Source organism: Pipistrellus hanaki, assembly GCF_964339955.1.
Source record: "Pipistrellus hanaki genome assembly, chromosome: 2".
Lineage (NCBI taxonomy): Eukaryota > Metazoa > Chordata > Mammalia > Chiroptera > Vespertilionidae > Pipistrellus > Pipistrellus hanaki.
Genome location: NC_140504.1, coordinates 197,267,965 through 197,289,340, shown reverse-complemented (window position 1 = coordinate 197,289,340; position 21,376 = coordinate 197,267,965). Strand labels below are relative to the sequence as shown.

Here is a 21,376-nt window from a genome sequence, read left to right as displayed (position 1 = left end):
GACGCCGGTGCTGCCCCAGACGCCGGTGCTCCCCCAGATGCCGGTGCTCCCCCAGATGCCGGTGCTCCCCCAGACGCCGGTGCTCCCCCAGACGCCGGTGCTGGCTGTCTCCCCCAGACGCCAGTGCTGCCCGTGGCAGCGGGAGAGGTGCTGTCTCCCCCAGAAAGGGCTTTTAAGGGTTCTCTGGAATGTGGGGCTCCGGTGGCCGGAAAGCCCTCCCCGCACTGGCTGTGATTTCCGTTCATTGTGAGTCATGGCAGCTGGTTGCAATTCCGCGTTAGAGGAGAAGAGCAGGGAGGGGAGCTGCGGGGGCGGGGGCGGGGGCGGGGGGGGGGGGAGGAGATGTGGGGCAGCAGGGGGAGGGGTGCGTTCCCGCCTCTGTTCATTTACTGCTCTGGACTCCCCAAGAAGCAGGTTCGGGTCATCTGTGTACCCGCATCCGGAGCGTGGCTGATGGCCCACAGATGCCTGTTGGATGGAATGAATGAATGCGGAGAGAGGGAGGGAAGAGGGAGGGGAGAGTGACTTCTCCGCAGTGCCCTGCACCACCCCAGCCCAGCACATCTTGGATGGAGGCCCCAGAGGGCAGACTCACTGTCTCCCAGTAGCCCAGCCTCTGCCGCTCAGCTGACCTCACGTGGAGCCTCCCACAGGCTGACCTCACTTCTGCCTGGAATCACAAGCTTCAGAGTGCCGGCTCCTGTCTCCTCTTGAGCTTTCCCGGCAGCGGGTCCGAGGAGCTCAGGCCCCACGTGAGGCCGTCCCTGGCCCCGGCCTCTGAGCGGCACAGCCGTGCGGGGGATGACGGAGCCCAGTGGCTCAGCCCCGGGCCCAGGGCGCCAATGGCCCCAGGTCTTTAACCTCACCCCACCCCTGCCCTGCATCAGGTCTTCCCCATTGCAGTATCCAGATTAGAGGGGCCCCTCTGCAGCCTCCCTTCCTCTCCCCCTCCCCCCCCCCTACCCGCCAGCCCGTCTCCCCGCGGACCGGAAAGGCGGCTGCTTTTGTACGGTTCTGTCACACACAGACTTGCGGGCTCCACACAGAGGCTATTGTTTGGAACTTAAAACACTTGCTCAAATTAATGAACAAAAATGTCAGATGTGTCCACAGCTAATTATTCATTAGATGCTTAATTAGTGTGGGATGATCATGACATTTTAATGTTATTAATTTTTAGGCCGTAATGGGAATTAAGTCTCTGCTGTCCTGACACCTCCGGTTGGAGTCACGCCGTGGCCCTGGGGGCTGGAGGAGGCAGGGTGAGGGGCGGCCGTGGAGCCGCAGCTCACGTCCAGAGTCAGCCCCCCGCTCCTCCTCCGGCCCCCGGGGGAGCTCCTTCAGGCCGCAGTGCAGCCTCTGCAGAGCGGACCCTTCGCCTGGCCGGCTGGCGTGGGCACGGCTGGCGTGGGGGACAGGGCAGACCAGATGGCTCCCCAGGGCTCCTTCCGGCTCTGATGTTTCCGGATTTCACACTCCTTGTACCCACACCCCAAGTGGCAGCGTAAAAGGTAGAGGGTCCATGCAGGTGAAGCCCAACTGTGGGAGTCAGCAAAACTGGGGTCGGGCAGACTGGTGGGCAGAGCCGGGGCCTCTCACCTGCCCTCAGGGAGATGGGCCTTGGCCCCGGAGAATGGGCTGGGCCACCCGGCGTAGTGAGGCAGCATGCCTGACAGCTTTGTTTACTGCCTTGTCCTCAACTAGAAAGTGCCCTCACTCAGCCGCTGTCTGTCTAGGAACTACATCTCATAACAAAAATTCATGAGGCCCGCACATCCGGTGGGCAGAGGGAGCCTGCTGAATGCTAATCTCCCCCGAGGTCAAATCTCCCGAGGTTGAGGTTGTAAACACCCCCATTGGGGCTCCAGAAAAACAGCCTGAGCTGCCTGCCAGCAGGGGGCACAGGAGTGGCCCAGGTGCTGAGGGGCGGGCCCTAGACTGGCACCAGGCAGAGCCCTCCCAGCAAGAGGAAGGCTGTCCCCAAGGACATCTCTGACCCCCCCTCTCCCCACCTGCCGGGCAGAGCCTCCTCCAGATGGAGAGGGGCAGGAAGAAAGGTGTTAATGTGCAATTGGCGCTGAGATTATAAACAGATGCTCTAATGAGAAGCCTTCTCAAGTCATCCTGAGCTCCTTTACAGGATGAGGTGCCTGGTGCCCATGTGGAGCTCCCTGCTGGAGAGGAGCTTGGGGAGGACCCTCACTGTCTCCTTGTGGCCTTGGCAGATGGGCAGGGGCTCGGAGAGGTGGGAGGGATGGACAAGGTCTTTGGTCAGAACTCAGGAGGGAGAGATGGAAAAGGTGAAAGAGGAGGAGGTACAGACTTGGGGCAGCTCCTAACCACTCCAATGAATCCCCTCCCTGTGCCCGAGATGTAGCATAGGATGGATGGATGGATGGATGGATGGATGGATGATGGATGGATGGATGATGGATGGGTGAGTGGATGGATGAGTGGATGGATGGATGGATGGATGATGGATGGATGGATGAGTGGATGGATGATGGATGGGTGGGTGGGTGGATGGATGGATGAGTGGATGAATGAGTAGATGGATGTACGGATGGGTGGATGGATGGGTGGGTGGATGGATGGATGGATGGGCTATTTGCCTGGATGAAGGAATGCATGTTTGTGGCCTAGAGCAGAGGGGATGGCAGAGGACCTGGTGGGGATGGGGAAGCTGGCCTGATGGCTCCGGGTCGCATTTGCACGGGTCAGAGGCTGAGGGGGAAATGTAGGCAGTCCCCTGGAAGCACCATGGCCTGAAATAGCCCGTCTTTGAGTTTCCCTCCCAGGAGCCACCCTGTGGGAACTAGGCCCCACCTTTCTCCCTGTCGCTCCTCTCCCCCCGCACTCCAAACCTGCAGGAGGGAGTGGTCCCAACCCCTGACATTCAGGCTGTGACCCTCATCCCAGCAGGAGCCTGTCCCTGCTTAGGGCTCACCGTCCTAACTGGTCTTGGGGAAGAATGAAGAGTGGGTGGTTGAAGGAGGTGAGGCTGTCCTAGGGGGCCCTATGCTTGGAATAGGAACTTATCCAGAAAAGAGCGGCAGGCATCACCCACTCCCAAGTGTGCGCCTTCTGCCACCTGAGCTGAATCGGCCTGTTTGGCTCCGGACAGGTGGACTCTCCTGGGCCAGGTGGCTCAGCAGCTGCACCCAGCCCGTGCCCAGCTGATGCCGCTGCTGTGGGAGGATCGGGCATACAGTCTCAGCGGGAACCAGCCACCCGGCCTCAGGCTGCAGTGGGCCCTGCTCACCCTCCTGTCTCTGTTCCAACCTGAACCTGGGCTAAGTGAAAGGAGCTGAGCTGATTTCAGGAGTAGTTTGTTATTAGTGTGGCACCGACGCACCAAGCTGACCAAGTGCCTGTCAGCGGATTGTTATTAAACACTAGAGGCCCGTGCACGGGTGGGGTCCCTTGGCGTAGCTTGCTCTTCCCTGCCCTGCTGCACCGCTCGGTAGGCTTGCTGCCATTCCACTGCGGTCTCCGGGCTGTGGCAGCCAGCCGTGAGCCCCGTGTCTGGCGCCCACTGGTCAGCTGAGCAGTGTTCCCCTGTGGGAACACACTGATCACAGGGGGCAGTTCCTGTGTTGAGCATCTGCCTCCTGGTGGTTAGTGCGCATCATAGCGACTGGTCAACCAGTTGTTCGGTCAGTCACTTAGGCTTTTATATATATAGATAGATTAGGCCTATTGATTCTACTCACAGTGGCACCCTGGTCAGTCCCCAACAGTGAGGGCTGCACTTTTTATCCCATGACTACCGAAACAGAACCCACCCCACGGAGCCCTGTGGTCTCAAACACATTACTCCAACACCAGCCAGGCGCCCACCCAGCAGCACATTTCATGCGAGGAGCTGAGGGTTTGAGAAGTTAAAGGCGTTGTCTGGGCCACACAGCTGGTAAGGGGCGACACCAGGACTCAGACCCAGGTCTGCCCAAGTCGAGACTCCGCCACTCTGAGGCTGGGCACTGGGCACACAGTGGGACTCATTAAACATGCACTATTTCTCCCCTGAGAATAGAATATGGATCTTTTTATTCACTAAAGTATCCCAGCAGGGGCTGGACCACTAACTAGAGAATGAATGAGGAGTGGATGGACATGCACTAGACATGGGAGAAGGACAGGATGGAGGGAGAGAAAGTCCTGGCAGGTGGCACCACAGAGCGTGCCAGGGAGAAGCTGACCCCAAGACCCCAGGAGTCCTCAGGGCCAGACCAGGGGGACCTTCAGGAAGGAGGGGTGTGGGTCTGATGGGATGGTGAGGATGATGAACACCTTTGTGTCCCCACCGAGTTCTGAACCGACGGAGAGAAATGAAGTGTAGGCAGATGGAGATGAGCACTGGCTTATTCCTGACAGCGCCGTTGTGCCCAGGTGGGTGTGATACTGGGACGTGCCAGGTGGGTGGTGATGTTGCAGAAGACCAAAGAAAAAACAAGCACCGCTTTTAGAGACAGGGAGTGACACTGTTATTCACACCGGCGGACCCAGAGGAATAACTTCCCAGATCTGAGTAAAGTAACATGCAGGGGGCTTCTTTTTTATACTTTTCTGGGGTCTTTGTCCTGCAAACATGGATGATGCTTCTGGTCCTTTTCGAGGCTTTGCAGGAAGCCCTCAGGTGTTGGGGGTCTCCAGGCCATATCTGAGGGGCTGGCCTGGTGCCAGCATTAATAACCCCCCACGCCCCTCTGGAGTAGTGCATTGTTCACAGTTTTATGGCGTCTGTAACTGGTTCTGTAACTGAGTTTCCAGGAAGGAGGTAGTGACTTAATTATAGGTTTTCAAGAATGTACACTGAGTTTGCTGGCATGGATTCAGATTGCTATTCCCTTCCCCTAAACATCAGGGTTACAATGGAGTTAGCCTTTTAGCCTGCTCAGTAATGGGACATGCCCAGGTGGGTGGTGATAGTGGGGCATGCCCAGGTGGGTGGCAGGAATGGGGCATGCTCAGGTGTGAGGAAACATAGGCTTTGGACCCCAGAATCAGTCAGGACCTCCCTGGCCACCCCTGGATGCCCCAAGTTTCCATCCAGCAGGCCCTTTGCTGGGCCCCTGGCAGGGTGAGAGCGGCCGTGCCCTCTGCAGCAGGAGGTGGGTGTGCTGCATGCACCCCCATCGCTCTGGACGCCTCTGTCTAGGGACTCCCTCGGGGGCATGAGGGGGGACCTAAGCCTCCCTCTCCTCCTCTACAGCTTCCTCCCAGGGACGGAGCATCAGGAGGGAGCCAGGCCCCCAGCTGCATGCAGCATTGTCAGGAACAGCCCCACCCTGTGGGGAGGCCACGCTGGGGAGGGTGCGAGCAGGTGGGGACTGCTGGGTGCCCAGGCTTTTTGCGCTGGAGAAGTGAGAAAACAGCAGCTCAGCCTGAAGCCACGTGGCCCAGCTAAAGGGACACTGAGGGCCTGCACCTGTAGCCCTGGGTACCTTGTCCCCACACACACACACTTTGTGGCCAGAAGCTCCCCCATACTCCCCTCCTGAACCCCTCAGCCACACCGGCCCTGCGGACCCCTCCCCACCATCCATCACCCCGCCCCCACCCTCCCGCTGCCTCCTATCTGCCAAAGCCAGGCCGCGCATCTCGGCGTGTGACAAATCACTTTTTAATTGCCTCAAGGAAGAATCCCATTAGTCTTTCCTGTGCGTGAGGATCATCAGGATATTCCGCCACGCTGGCTGGAGGCCGAGGCTGGGGGCCGCGGGCTATTTTTAGCTCGCACCGAGATCCCAGGCAGAACATCCATCTTGGAGAGAGAGGGATTAAATCTTCCTTCCCCCCAGTCCCCCCCTGCCTCCTCCGCCCACGCAGGAGAGCCTGCCGCAGCCTGAAGGGGGGCGCCGAGGAGGAGAAGCGGCTTAAAATGGTGTATTAATTGTCCGAATAAATTTGTGTCACGTTTCCTGCAAAATCCATTTCCCGTTAAACAAGTTCCAGTCACCGGCCTCCTAAGCAGCTAAAAAAGACATCCTGAGGCGGGGCCCTGTGGGGTGCCGCTGCCTGCGCCCCCCCTCTGCAGCCACCCCGCGCTGAGGGCGCCCGCAGCCCCTCCGCCTTCACCCTGCAGTCCTGGCTCCTCCGCCCTCTGCACAGCGGCTCTGCGGCGGACTCTCTGGCCTGTCCCAGCAGAGGGAGCTGAGTCCCCAGCCCAGCCTGCTCCTCCCTCCTCCCTGACACCCGAAACGCCACAGGGGGCCTGCCTGGCGCCCCAGCTGCCCTCGGCCTCAGAAAGGGGTCAGCCCCCGGGGCCTGTGAACCAGGCCGGCCTTTGCTTACTTCTGAGAAGATGGAGGACGAGAGGGAGAGACTGAGGGAATGAAAGAACGAGGGCGGTGACAAGAGGAGGTTCTACCAGGAGGGGGAGTCAGGTGGCAGGGAGGGGGCCGGGACCCCGGGCCAGACCCCCACTCAGGCCTCGGAGACACCAAAGCTGCCAGTCCCTGCAGGGGAGAGGGCGGGGTCCACAGGAGGCGCTCCATGAATTCCAATGAATGAGTGAGTGAATGAGTGAGTGAATGAATGACTCCGAGCATTCACACTGGGCTCTGATTGGCTGGCACCCCTGGCAGAGAGCCCCTCTCGGGAGGAGGGCCACAGGGGCAGGCTGACTGACATCAGTGCACGCAGTGCCTCTGGGACATCAACAAGCAAGGCCGGAGGGGCTCCGGGGGTGGCGCCCACCGGCAGGGGGCCGCTGCTGTGTCCCGGCTCCTCCTCAGGGGGGGACCGGGACCAAGGGCGTGGCCACCTGCGAGGAGAAACGCTGGCTGTGCTGCTGATGCAGGCCGCAGCGTGGCTGAGGACAGGGTGGAGGGGCCGCGTGCAGGTTAGACACATGGCCACCGCGTGCCCACCCCTCCCGCGGCCACAGCTCAGGGCCCAGGAGGTGCCACCCAGCCAGCCCCTGGCTCTCTGAGCCCGGCGGGCATCACGGGGCCCGGGCACGGCCGGGAGGTGTGGAAACGCCGGGGCTCCCGCGCTCCAGTCCTTCTTTTAAGATCAGAACAAAAGGCACACTCTGATTGTGTGTGCTCCTGCAACGCAGGGTTAGTGAGTTTAGGTTTCACCCGATGCTCGTAACCTTCATTGTAAATCCTTCCTTTACAGACGTGGCCCGGCGACGGCCTCTGCCTGGCATTAGACTCTGCGCTGAGGGGGCAGAGGCCGGCGGGGCGTCCCTCCCGCCAGGGTCCAGCTCCATGGAGGCCCCGTGTGCAGTGACAGGGCTAACGGCCCTTCCCCCGGAGGAGGCCGGCTCCCAGGGGGCAGAGCGCGGGAGGTTCTCATGCAAAATTAATTGCGCTGCGTTTTCATTAAAAAGTAACTGCGTCTGACTCAGCACTTGCGGTGGGGGCCGTGGGGAGGGGCTTCGTGGCGAATCCAGGGACAGGGAGTCAAGGCCCAGAGTTCGCTGGATCTGCCGCCTCCTGGCCTGGGCTCAGGCCCTGCTTCGCCGGTGCAGGTGCCATCGGGTGTCCTGGGAAGGCAGGTGGAGGTCCCAGCATCAGCATCGGTTTTCCTGAGGCCGCAGGCCCTGAGCGGGCCTCTAGCCGCTGTTCCCAGAAGGCAGGGCGGCTGGGCTGGGGCTGGGGCTGGGGGCTGGGGGCTGGAGGCTGGGGTTGGGCAGGGGCTGGGGTTGGGGCTGGGGGCTGGAGGCTGGGGCTGGGCTGGGCTGGGGTTTGGCAGGGCTGGGGCTGGGGCTGGGCTGGGCTGGGCAGGGCTGTGACTGGAGCTGGGGCTGGGGACTGGGGCTGGGGCTGGGCAGGGCTGGGGGCTGGGGCTGGGGGCTGGGGCTGGGGCTGGGGTGGGGCCAGGGCAGAGGCTGGGGCAGGGCGGGGCCCAGGCTCCTGGTTCCTCCAGCCAGTTGTGAAGGGCGGACTCCGTGGGGCGCCAGGGCAGGTGCCGGGTGTCTGGGTCAGGTGCTCACATGGGTGCAGACTTCTGAGCATCACTAAAGTGCTTTCTAAACAGCAGGTCCCCCCAAGGCCTTTGACCCTTACCCCGGCCTGCAGTGTGAAACCCCAATTACTTGAAGGTCTCTGAGCTGGTCCCAGTGACCCCACGAATCAGAGTCTCCTTCACCTCAGGCCCCGTTCCCCCTCAGCCCCCTCGCCCCTTCGCTGCCTGCCCGGCAGGCGGAGAGTGGGCAGCCTGTGTGGTACCAGGAGGGACGCGTGGCCCTGGGGTCATGGTGTGATGAGCAGGTGGGGTAGTGGGGCTCCCTGTGACAAGGACACAGCCTCTTCCTGTGACCCCTTGTCCATGCCGGCAGACCCCCACTCCAGCGTCAGCCAGTGTCCCCCACCCCGCCCAGGGAAGGGTGCTCTGAGCCCCAGCCCGCTCTGGGCTCCTCCACCCTCAGCACCCGCCCCTCAGAGAGTGGCCTGCAGACCCCGGACCCTCCGGCTTCCGAGAGGCCTGTCCCTGGCCACGCACAGCACAGCCCCGGCTGCAGAGACCCTGGCAGCCTTTCCTAGTGTCCACTCTGCCTGCCACCAGCTGGACCAGGTCGGGGGCCGAGCCTCAGGGGATGGAGAGCCGTCCCCCAAGACCCAGGCCTGCGCCACGGCTGTGGGGCCGCCTCCGGCCCCGTCTCCCAGAAGCCGCCTCTCTCCGCTGCTGGCGTCAGACACGGAGATCCTCAGCCGGTCCCTGCGATGAATCGCTTCCCTCAAAAGGGTTTTAAACCCTTTAGTCCCGGACAAATAGACATGTTCTCCAGCCCCTGGAAAGAAATGAGGTTTTAATTTGGGAGATTTTATTCCACGCACTCGTTCCAAAGGGGAGCTCCGGGTTCGGCAGCGCCTTCGGGAATTCGAAGAAAGACTTTCTCTCCCGGTTTTTATCCCCGGCTCAGACTGAGGAGGGAAAACCTCTGCCTCTCGGGAAGGTCTTTTCCTGTTTTCTTCTATTTTACAAGGAAATCCTCCCTCTTCTTTCGGTATCGCTGCTCTGGCTTTCTTCCCTCTGTCCCTCGAGGGCCCTGCCTGGTACGTGGAATTGGATTCCAGTCAGATTTACACGGAGCGAAGGAAGCTCAGACGTCAGGGCTGTGCTGGTAGATGGTTCACACCTGGCTCTTGGGCAGGGGGTGCGGGAGGGTGGACAGCGGGTGCGGGAGGCTGGTTTGTATCCTTTGCCAATTCCCGTGGTGTAAATACTCGCACCCTGGCCAATGTCAAGCTGCCAATGTGACATCGCTGAAAGCAAAGTTGGGAAGAAATATGTATAATTGGTTCCCGTGCACCTGGACCCGGCACCTGATTTTGTGTCTGAATTGTGTTCTTCTTCCCAGCGAACTGTGTAAACCCCGGGCCCCGGCGAGCTGGGCCGCCCCTGATGATGCTGTAGGGGTGGGGTTTCTTAAAGGAGTCCGGTGTTAGGCCCCTGCCCCGCCCCCAACGATGGCACTCACCAGGCTGTGCTCAGACCAGGCAGCCCTGGGGCTGGTGCAGGTGAGCCCAGCGCTCCGTGGAGAGGATGGGGTTCCCAGACCTCCAGTGTTTGGGAACCCCCCCAAAATGCCCTGGGGCTCTAAGCTGCTAGGAAGCCCCAGGCAGAGGGGTCTGGATGCTGGGCCACAGAGCCTGCCCCTGCCAGGGCGAGGGTTGCAAACACGAAGCCCTCGGCCATCCAGTGTGTTCGGTTTGAATGGTGTTTCGTAAAGATGTGAGCCAGCGCACAAAAACCTGTGAACGTCACCCAGAGACAGAGCTCTGACTTTCCTTGGAAAACCAGCAGACCTCGCCCCGTGAGCCGAACTGCCCACCTGGCAGCAACGGGCAGCAGCTGCTGACCCTCCGCCCCAAGCCCGAGCAGCCACGCTGCCTGCCCAGCACCCTGGCCAGCGGCACTTGCCCTGCCTCCTGGTGCCTGCACTGTGGCTTTTCTTAGAGAAGTATTTTCTTAGAGAAGTATTTTCTTAGAGCAGGGTTTTTCAACCTTTTTTTGGGCAAAGGCACACTTGTTTCATGAAAAAAATCACGAGGCACACCACCATTAGAAAATGTTAAAAAATTTAACTCTGTGCCTATATTGACTATATATAAAGTAATTCTCTTGAATAGGAATCAAATAAACACAAAGAAAGTATTTATAATTACTTTATTATGAAATATTAAGTAAACAAAATAGTGAAAAATTATAAAATTCTTGTCTTGTCTGCACCTACGGCACACCAGGCAACATCTCGCGGCACACTAGTGTGCTGCGGAACAGCGGTTGAAAAACGCTGTCTTAGAGAACCTCTTTCACGTCCCACGTGGTTCAGGAGGAGGCCGCTCACAAATGAAAAGAGACCAGAAAAGCATTAATTTGGCGATATGGGGGGCCAGGCGGGAGCCCACCTCTAGGGGGGGGACTGCGCTCTGCTCTGGTCCTGCTACCCCTTTCATTGATGCTCAGGGAAACACCCACAGCCCCTAGGCAGGAAATGACAGGAATTTACATGAGACAAGCAGGTGGAGGCTGCTTCAGCTCACAATGCCTCAACTACACCGAGATCTGAGCAGTCAGAGCAATTAAGGTTGCTGACCAGCCTTCCCGGCTTCCTGGCCACATCTCTCTGTGAGTGAAACGGTGATTGGTTTCCGGCACCCAGGGTTCTTTCAGAAATGGGAAATGCAGGGCAGAGCAGGTGGCCACGTGTTGGAGAGAAATGAGTGCAGCGGGAGAGAAGAATGCTCCCCTGGGGCCGTGCTCCCGCCACTCGGGGTGCACACAGGGTGGTTGTGGGAATGGCGCCTCCCGGAGTGGGGACTGCCGTGTGCTTCACGTGCAGAACAGCTCCATCGAGACGCCATGTCCTTGTATGTCGGCGCCTGCTTTGTTCATGGGTCTGCAGGGCTGAGCTGCCCGCAATCTCACGGAAACCTGGCCAGGCATGATGAGGGCAGACCGAGGGCAGAGCCTGGGAGCCAGAAGGGGAGGGGTCCCTGCCTAGGCAGCCCAGGAAGGGCCTGACAGAGCAGGCGGTGCTGGAGGGTGCTGGAGGGTGCCAGAAGCCAGTTTCAGGACCGGAGGGGCATGGAGGCTGCAGGAAGTTCCATAGTCAGAAAAGGGCGAGGAAAACTATTGCTGAGCGCCTCACACCAGGTGGATCCGGTCCTGATTAATTGGCGGAGGCCACGAGGGTCTGACCTGCCTCTCCGCGTTTAATGAATTAGTTGATTAGTTGCATTAAGTTGCTGGACCACCACCAGGAGGGAGTAGGTCATCGCTCTTCGGCTAATGGTGTGGCCAGCGAGCTGCGTCCACAGCCCTGGAGCTTCGACCCGGGACCCGCGGGGGGCGGGGTCCCTGCAGACGGGCTCTGACCAGGAAGGCAAGGCCAGGGTGACCTTCCCTGCTGCCCAGGGTGTGCGGCTCAGTGTCCGAGCTTCTGTCTTCTCCCGGCCTTCCTCGGTCCTCGCTCTCACTCCCCTTCCTCCCTCTCTTCCTTCCTCACCGCTTCCTCCCACATCACTTTGACGGGTGGCCTCCAGTGTGGGCAAACACCTTTGTCTCCCCCCTCTCCGTGTCTCCTTCTCAGCTCAGAGAAGGGGGTCCCTGTAGATCGGGGGTGGGGAACCTTTTTTCTGCCAAGGGCCATGTGGGTATTTATAACTTCTCACGGGCCATACAAAATGATCAACTTAAAAATGAGCCGGCTGGATTCCGTCAAACATGTAATTAGCTTACCCCTCATGCCTCGACGGGGCCAGACCACGTGATTTATTTAGCCCGAGGGCCGGACGGTCCCCTCCCAGCGCTGCTGGGCTGGCCCCTTGTCATAACTGTACTCGGGGTTTGCCGAGTTTGAGGCTGGGAGACAGGTTGATGTGATGGACACCGGGCTCGATCGGGTCAATAAGGCAAATCAGTTTAAGAGAAAATAAAGCGGTGCTCGCAAGTACGTCAGAAGAATAAAGCAATCGCTGTCCAAGGTGCACGGATATAAATCTCTGTTTGCTTGCAATGATTACCCTGCGGTATCGATCACTCAGAACCTGCCATTGCTTTGTAAGTTATAGTTACAAAGGGCAGATACCTTCTCCGACGTGCACGGTTGACACACACGGGTGTTACACGGCCTGTTCCCCCATCGCCGCACCCCCCACGTCACATAGCTGCCCCATGGATCCGGCCTGACAGAGGCGGCGTTCCATGAATATTTGTTGAATGGGAATGAATGGCTTTATTTTTCACTTCTGTCTTTATTAAAAAATTTTAATTACAAAAGCAAACAGACTCATTATAACAAATGAATGCATTATTTTTAAATATTGAAACACGTTTTTTCTAATTATAAAAATTAGATATGCTCACAGTAGAATGTTAATAAGATGCAGAAATGGATTAAAAATATAATAAAATCCACCGATAAGCCCATCGCCCAGAGATAACCCACTTACACATCGCCATTTTCCCGCCTCCTGTACTCACTGAGGGGATTTTTTTTACAAAATCGGTAATAGGCACAATGCAGTGTGATGTTTGGAGTTCTTCACCTGCCATTGCATCAGCATTTTCCTCTGTCATCAGTTTCCTCAAAACGTGGGATGTTTTTGTTTTAATTATGTTTTTATTGACTTTTTTGGAGATTTTTTAGAGAAGAAGGGAGAGAGAGAGAGAATCATCAGTCAGTTGTCTCCCACAGGGATCGAACCCTCCTGTCGCTGTCCCCGCCTGCTTATATCTGGCCCTTTTCTCACACAAACGCCACGCATGCCCCTCCCGACCTCTCCTGGGCAGCCCCCTTGACCGGCGTTGGGGGCTTCCTCCTTCCCCTGGACTTAAGCTTCCCTGACCTTCCAGAAGCTTCTGGAAGCTTTCCGTGACCTGGGACTGCTTTCTTAAGCTTGCTCCATCCCCTCACACGGGGGCCAAACCCCTTTTAGGACCAATCAAAACCCAGCTGCCTTCCCGAGCCAGATGGTGGCCCAAGTCTGAGAGCTGAATTTTTCAGATTTTTTTCAGGCAATCTGCTGATGGAGGCCAGAGGCTCCTTGGCTGCCTCTGTCCATATCACCTCACCGTGCACCGCCCACCTACCCCAGGGCCTGGCTGCAGCCCTGTCACCTCCAGCACAGGCTGAGCCCCAGAAGCTGGGAGCTGGGCTGCCTGGGGGCAGGGCCTGTATGGGGCAAGGGGTAGGACTGTCTGGGGCGGGGCCTGTCTGGGGGTAGGCCTATTTGGATAAGGCCTTCTGAGGGCAGGGCCTTATGGGGCGGGGCCTTATATGGGTGGGGCTGTTTGGGGCAGGGCTGTCTGGAGGCGGGGCTGGCCTGCAGCCTGGGGACCTATTATGGGCCCATAGCGCCCTCCCTGACTTAGTGGACAGGAGCTCAGCACACAAGGGAGCATTTGTTTCCGTGTTAAAGCAGGGCCGCTTTTGGGGGTGCACATGAGCAAGACCTATGGGGGCATCTGTAAGCCACCTCTCCCTCTCCCTACAGAGTCCCCCCAAACCAGGCCCGGCCCCCCAAAGTGATCCGTCCCACCCCCTTTCACTTTCAATCTTGTCCACTTCTCTCCCAAACAACCTCCATCAAACTGCTTCCCCAGCACTGCCCTCGGCCTCTGCTTTCCCCGTGGGCTTTATGACTTTTCGGGGTGGTGAGGCCAACAGGTCAGGGGGTGATTCCCACGGAGAAGACAGCTTGTTCCTCACCGCTCCACCCCCACTCAGGGCCATGTGGGGAGGCACAGGGCAGCCAGAGGCAGAGGGAGCGGGGACCGCTGGCAGGAGCCTGCACTGCGGTTTCTGTGGGAAGACGGGGTGAGCAGGCTCAGGCCCGCCCGTGTGAACAGTATCAGTGGTTCTGGGGTGCAGGGGCTGCCCATTGTCTGTATCTCCCTGGGTCATCAGGGCAGGGGACAGCAGCCCTGGGTGTGAGCGCCCCCTGGAGGAGGAGGGCATGTGCTTGCGTGACTGTTGGCATCAGAGAGGTGTGCTCATGGCTAGTCATTGTCTGGAGGATCTGCTGGTCCTGGGGAGGGTCCCTCCAGAGCCAGCCAGGAGTGGGGGGAGTGTACCCACGTGCTCAGAAGAGCCACGCACCAGGCAGTGTTCCTCAGATTCCCCATCGAAGGGTCCGTGCGCGCCAGAGCTGCCCCTCTGCCAGGTGCCCAGGGCACAGGCCCGGGTAAGAGGCCTCGGGTCTGCAGGCCCGTCTCCTCCAGCGGGAACCCCTCCCTGCGCTGCGGCAGGAAGGCCACGGAATCAGAGAGGACTCGGCAGCTGGAGTCATTAAGATAAAAGTTGCACTAACGACTGGAGCGTTACTTAGCTCTGATATCTTCATTTAATTGGATTTTTTTAATTAAGAAGAAGACCCATAATCCTGCGAGCACGGCCTGGCGCTGCCTTTTCATAAGCTGTTCTTACGGGCTGGGCCCCAGAACCCGGCCCTCCTGCCCGAGGCCATGGTCACTCCAGGAAGAGGGTCAGGGGGCTGCGGTCCAGCCAGGAAGGAAGCTCAGAGAGAAAGGCCGGGTCCCCCAGTGGCCGCAGCTCAGGACCGGGTGGCAGCTGGTGCTGACGGTGCTGCCTGCACCCCGGGGACATGGGCACTGCCACCCCCATGGAGAGGGGCCCGAGCAGCAGGTCCCACCCCTGCCTGCAGGCCTGTGCCTGCGCCTGCGCCAGCCGCCTGCGTGTCCCCAGCAGCCTGTCCTTCTCAAGGTCACACAGCTCTTCCAGCCTGGGCTGCGCCACGGGAGGGGCTGGGGGGCTGCCTCCCACCTCCTGCCCTCCGAGGCTGTGGCCTCCGCTCCCCGGTGCCCGCCCCCGCCGGGCTCTGCAGGCCACAGGCTGCTCGGTGACGGTGATTGATGGTTTACCAATAGGAGTGGAATGAAGTTTTAATAGTCTCAGATTAAAGGATCAGGGGGCAGAGGGAAGCGGGAGCTGGCAGCAGCACTCGAATTTTCACACTGTGAGGAGCCTGGAGGAGGGGGGGTGGGCAAGAACAGTTTGGGGGGGGTGTGGGGGACTGGGCTGGAGGGTTCCTGAGACGCCAGGTGGGCCCCGCATTGCTCAGAGCGGCCCCTGTCACAGCCCAGCCGCCCCTGTCACAGCCCAGCCGCCCCTGTCACCGCCCGGGGCCCCAGCAGAGCTTTGAACACCCACCTGGGTGTGAGTAATCCTCCAGCCTCTGGGAGGCGAGGCACAGATGGGGCCTCGGGGCCTGGCTGGGAGAGAGTTCTAGAAGGAGCACAGTCGGACTCCCAGCCAGCTTGGGAACATGTTGGGGTTCTTGGTGAGAGATTGGTTTTCTGCTCTTCATAGGAAAACGTGATTTTCTTTCTTTTTTTTTTCGTTTGAGATTCTTTGTAAAACACATGCACACTCCTTTGTGGATCCGGATGGGGTGTGGCCTGCCGCAGAGGGAAACTGCCCCTCCGCCTTCCCATTGTGGGCCGGAGCCGGGCTGGAAGGTGCTCGGCCGGCCGCTCAGCTGGTTAATTCAGCGCTTTCCTGCGGGGGAGGCATCACTCAGGCCGATGCCCGGGGCGGGCAGCAGCCGGAGGGCCGCGCAGTTCGGTAATTTAAGCTCTGTGTGCGCCACGCTGAAGCTTCTGCTGCCGCTCTGCACCCCGGAGCAGGCTGGGTCTCCGCCGAGCCCTCTGCTCCGGGCCCTCCCAGCTGCCCGCCCCCACGGGCTGTCCCCACTCCGCCATCTGCTGCCGCGCGGCCCAGAATGGCACCCCCTCGTTTCGGAGCTGTCACCGCTGCCCTTTCGGGGGCACCCGACGGGGCAGGACGATGCTCAGATGGCCCACCTGCCTTCCCTGGCACCGTGCGCTGGCACGGGGGAGGGTCCGGGGTGGGGGGTCTGCAGCTGCCCACTCTCTGTTCCCGGGACAGAGGCCACAGCCCTCATCCCCAGCCCTCCCCGCAGGCTGTAAACGTCCCCTCCCCGAGTCTCCCGGCCAGAGCTCAGGGTCCACCCGCCCCGGGCCCCCGAATCCTGATTTGGTCGAGTCTGGGTGCCCCCTCGGCCCCCTACAGAGAGCCCTCCACAGCCTCTCCTGCCGTGGACACACACACACACACACACACACACACACACACAGCCCAGTGACCTCCGCCCAGAGCCGGCCGGCCGGCCCGCACCCTGCCCTGTGCCTCTGGGCTGTCCTCCCACCTGGGCCTGCGGTTCATGCTGGTCCTGGGCCCAGCAAACCCAGCGGGACACTGAGTCCGGGAAGGCTGGTCACAGGGTTCCCACTGTTTCCCAGGCGCCTGGGTGGGGCGGTTCTCAGAGCCGGGCTGTGTGGGTGATGGTCAAGCAGGACGGGGGTCAGCGAGGCTGGATGGGGCCGGAACCCTCTTCTGTCCCTCAGGCCCAGCCAGAGCTGCTGTCCCGGCCCAGGCCAGCCTCACGGGCAGCCCTGTCCTGTGGCGACAGCTGGCTTTGTCTTCACCAAAGAGGAGAGGGTGTCGGGAGCCGGGGGCTGGGTCCAGACCGCCACCCGAGACTGGACGGCAGCCAGTGCCCGGTGTGGCTGTGTCTGGTGTCCGGTGGACTGCCTGAGGCCAGGTGATCTGAGTGTAAGGACAATGTGATTCCCAGACACATGGAGAGGCCGCAGCGCCCGGGCTGCCCGTCATGTGCCCATTGGGGAAACTGAGGCCTGGAGACGCGTGGGCTTGTCAAGTGCTGTGTGGCTGTGAGAAGTGGGGGCGTGATCTCCGTCAGCACATTCCCTGTGGAGCCTCCCGGTGCCGGCTTCACGGCACAGCCCACCCCCTCGGGGGCAGGAGACCGAGCGAAGGAGCGAGTGGCCAGGGTGCGCGTGCCCGCCGTGTGTGGCCACAGAGAGGACACGGGAGGCTGGGCAGAGTGCAGCGAGTGGGCTTGGACAGAGGTGGGGTGACGTGGCTGATCTTCAAGGTCCCTTTCAGTTTTCAGATTCAGATGAGAATCAAATGAGAGAGGTCAGCAACCTGGTGCCATGGGGGCCGCCGGCCGGGGCTTCCCGGCTGACATGGCTCCGTCTCCCTCTGGTCCTCCCGGGCCCTGGGGGAGGGGCAGCCCGGCTGCAGGATGGGTGAGCACCACCCACCCCCACCCCCACCCCCCGGGGCGGGAGGCCCTCCTCCGCGGGAACCTCCAGCTCAGCTCTCATCGGCCCTTCCTGGGCATGGCACTCCGCGGGGTAGCACCCCTATGGGCTTTACCAGGGCCAGGGAGGGGCAGCTGGCACGGGTTTGGGGTTGGCAGTCTGTGGCTCACGCGGCCTCTGGGATTAGAGGGTGGTGTCTCCGGGCAGGTGTGGAGAGCTTCCGCCCTCCCCCTCTCCTTGTTTCCTGAGATGCACCAGTGCGAGCTGGACCGTGAGTCATGGGTGTGTGCGTATCTGTGTATCTATGCATACATATGTGCACACGTGTCTGCACATGTGTATCTGAATACAGATGTGCAAGCATGTGTGTTGTGTATATCTGTGAATACATGCGTGTTGTGTGTGTGTGTGTGTGTGTGTGCGTGCGCGCACGAGCGCACATGTGTGCCTGTGGTCACCACACATGGCCATCATCCAGAAAGCTCCCCTTCGTGTCTCTTGCGGAGAGAACTCAGGGACAGGGGACAGGACAGAGGAGTCTTGGGATCCTGGAAGGTCCGGGAGCAGGCGGGGGCGAGAGGAGAACAAGGAAGGACCTGGAGAGCGAGGCAGAAAGAAGGAGAATGACAATGAACAGCGGTGTGAACAAAAGACAGAGGGAGGGAGAAAGGGGAGCGAGGAAATGGAGGAGGAAAGAAAAGGAAAGAAAATGGAGAGTCAGAGGGGGCGCTGAAGACAGAGTGAAGATCAGAAGACCCAGGTGGGCTGAGAGAGGGAGGAGCAGGGTCCTGGGAGAGCCGGGTCGGGCCCCTGTGTGGCCTCAGGACTAGCTGCCCCTACTGGGCCCTGCCTCCTGCTTAGAAACCGCAGCCAGGCCTGTCTCTGAGAATGCCGGGAGTAATTAAGGTTACTCTGCGTGTGTAAAGAGGTCTTTGGAGACAGGCCTCGGGTAAATAAGGTTGGCTCTATTATTAATAGTAAACATTTAGTAAGCACCCACTGCGTCCCATGCACTGCACAGACACAGAGACCCCGGCCCCGCTCCTGCCAAACCTCCCGCCTGCCGCTCTTACCTCTGCCCGCCATGGTTGAGAGCAGGGTGGAAACGGTGGGCACACTCACTCCAAGATCTCCTGGTCCCACTGCCTCGCATCTGGTCACAGCTCCTCACACCTGGTCATGGCTACTCACATCTGGTCACAGCTCCTCACACCTGGTCATGGCTCCTCACATCTGGTCCCAGCTCCTCACACCTGGTCACACCTCCTCACACCTGGTCACGGCTCCTCACACCTGGTCCCACCTCCTCACACCTGGTCCCAGCTCCTCACACCTGTTCCCACCTCCTCACACCTGGTCACACCTCCTCACACCTGGTCACAGCTCCTCACACCTGGTCCCAGCTCCTCACACCTGGTCACACCTCCTCACACCTGGTCCCAGCTCCTCACACCTGTTCCCACCTCCTCACACCTGGTCCTACATCCTCACACCTGGTCACAGCTCCTCACACCTGGTCCCAGCTCCTCACACCTGGTCACGGCTCCTCATACCTGATACCACCTCCTCACACCTGGTCACACCTCCTCACACCTGGTCCCGGCTTCTCACACATGGTCCCAGCTCCTCACACCTGGTCACGGCTCCTTACACCTGGTCCCAGCTCCTCACACCTGGTCCCACCTCCTAACACCAGATCACACCTCCACACACCTGGCCCCACCTCCTCACACCTGGTCACACCTCCTCACACCTGGTCCCGGCTCCTCACACCTGATACCACCTCCTCACACCTGATCACACCTCCTCACACCTGGTCCCACCTCCTCACACTTGGTCATACCTCCTCACACCTGGTCTCACCTCCTCACAACTGGTCCCATCTCCTCACACCTGGTCCCATCTCCTCACACCTGGTCCCAGCTCCTCACACCTGGTCACACCTCCTCACACCTGGTCACACATCCTCACACCTGGTCCCAGCTCCTCACACCTGGTCACACCTCCTCACACCTGGTCACAGCTCCTCACACCTGGTCCCACCTCCTCACACCTGGTCACACCTCCTCACACCTGGTCCCGGCTCCTCACACCTGGTCCAAACTGATGTGACACCCAGACCTTGGCCTCACCAGGCTCGGAGCTCTCCTGGGAGCTGTGTCACTCTCAGTAAGTCTCTTCCCCTCAGGTCCATGCAGGGAGGGCTGACACACCCAGAAATGCTCTTCCATTTCCTGTGGGCTCTGTTCTCGGTGGGAAGGGGACAGGTGAGATTCAGGTCTCCACTAGAAGGGTCCAAAGTATGGGGAGCACTTCACACACTCAGTCACCTCCCAGACAGATTCCCTGACACCGGCTGGCACTGAGGGTATAAGAATGTCCGTGTTCAGGATCATATTTGCCCATGGGGAGGACTGAAAGCAGACAAGGGATGGCGGATCCCAGTGCTGGGGACAAAGTCTGGGACAGAGGAGGCGCTGAGGAGGCAGACATTATTTGTGGCCACAGATAACTTCTCCGTGTCTATTTCCACATCAGTAAAATGGGGAACCTATTACCTACCCAATAGGGTTGTTACAAGGATTAAGTTAATATGTAGAAAATTCTTAGACTATTGCCTGACAGATATAAGGTGATCAACAAATGTTTATCATTACCCTCATCACCACCACCACCATCAGCACCACCACCATCATCACCCACCATCATCACCATCATCTCATCACCATCATTATCATCATCACCATCATCCTCACCATCATCACCCATCATTATCATCATCACCATCATCCTCACCATCATCACCCATCATTACTAGCATCACCATCATCCAGACCATCATCACCCATCATTACTAGCATCACCATCATCCAGACCATCATCACCCATCATTATTAGCATCACCATCATCACCATCATCCTCACCATCATCACCCATCATTACTAGCATCACCATCATCACCCATCATTACTAGCATCACCATCATCACCAGCATCGCATGGCACCATCCAGACAAGGTCCCCTGGATCCAGTCCCTGCAGGCACTGTGACCAGGTCCCTAAGTCAGGAAACACTCAGTGAGTTCTCCCACTCAGCTAACTGCCCTGCCTAATCCTGTATCCAAACACTATGTGTCCATTTCTTTCCCTTATAAAAGGCAGGATGTTAGTTAAAAATGCTGTTTGGTTTGATAAGTAGGGATCCTCCCTCCCTCCTGTTGCCTCCCTCCCTCCCTCCCTCTCTCCCTGCCTCCTTCCTTGCCTCCCTCCCTCCCTACCAGTCTCCCTGCTTTCCTCCCTCCCTGCCTCTCTGCCTCTCTGCTTCCCTGCCTCCTTCCCTGCCTCCCTCCCTCCTGCCACCCAGTGTCTTCCTGGTGAGCCACTCCCGTGGTCTCCACACCCTCCCTGCCTTCCGAAGCCTGAGAGCCCAGGCAGGCCAGAGGCCAGGTCTGACCAGAGGGCCGGGCTCCGTGCAGGTGCCTACCCAGGAGACAGCACGCATCCCTCCAGGAATGACGGGAGGGGACGCAAAGGCCTGGCCCTGGGCTGAGCTCCGAGCCTCAGCGGGGCTGCAGCTGGTCCCCGCAGCATGCGGAGCAGGCCTTCCGAGCGCCACTCCCAGGTGCTGGTCATGACTGGGGCAGGCGCAGCTCTGAACCGGCTCAGAGAGGACAGGGCCGGGGGCAGGGGGACCTGGTGAGTGGTACTGGGGGACACACGGGCCTCCTCGGCACAGCCAGGATGTGCCGGGGACACTCCCAGGCCAGCTGAGTGGAGAATAAATTACCTGCGTGGCTGACTCAGGCAGTCCTTTTGTCAATGAAGCACTGATAACGCGCTGGGCACGGCCCCGATCGATGACCCTCTATTTCTAACTCCAGGACCAGCGGGGTCTCTTTCCCGGGGGGCAGTGGGCTGTTCACTCAGCTCCTCTCTGGGCAGATGAGTCTCTGGCGGCTCGGCCTGCCCAGCCCTCTCCGCGCCCTGGAGAAGGTCCTGGCTCTCGGGGTCACGGAGAGAGGCCAGGGGTCAGGCTGGCTGAGATGAGACTGAGCTGCCACCCACTCGGTGCTCAGCGGCCACTGGCATTTCTCAGGCCCAGACTCACCAGCTCCGGCTCGCTTAGGGCAGGGCAGACACCAGGGTGGACCAGCTCAGTGCTGACCCCACAGCGCCGGGGTGCCCTCTGTGCCTCACGCCTGCCCACAGCCCAGCAGCACCTGCCGTGTGGCCATGTGGCCATGTGGCCGTGTGGCCGTGAGGCCGTGTGGCCGTGTGGCCGTGAGGCCGTGTGGCCGTGGCCGTG

At 59.8% G+C, this 21,376-nt stretch overlaps 1 protein-coding gene across 6 annotated transcripts in view; it reads left to right on the top strand.

The window, feature by feature from the left end:
• CAMTA1 (calmodulin binding transcription activator 1) overlaps positions 1-21,376 on the top strand; it is a 540,293-nt gene that overhangs the window by 396,368 nt on the left and 122,549 nt on the right. The window lies entirely within an intron of this gene.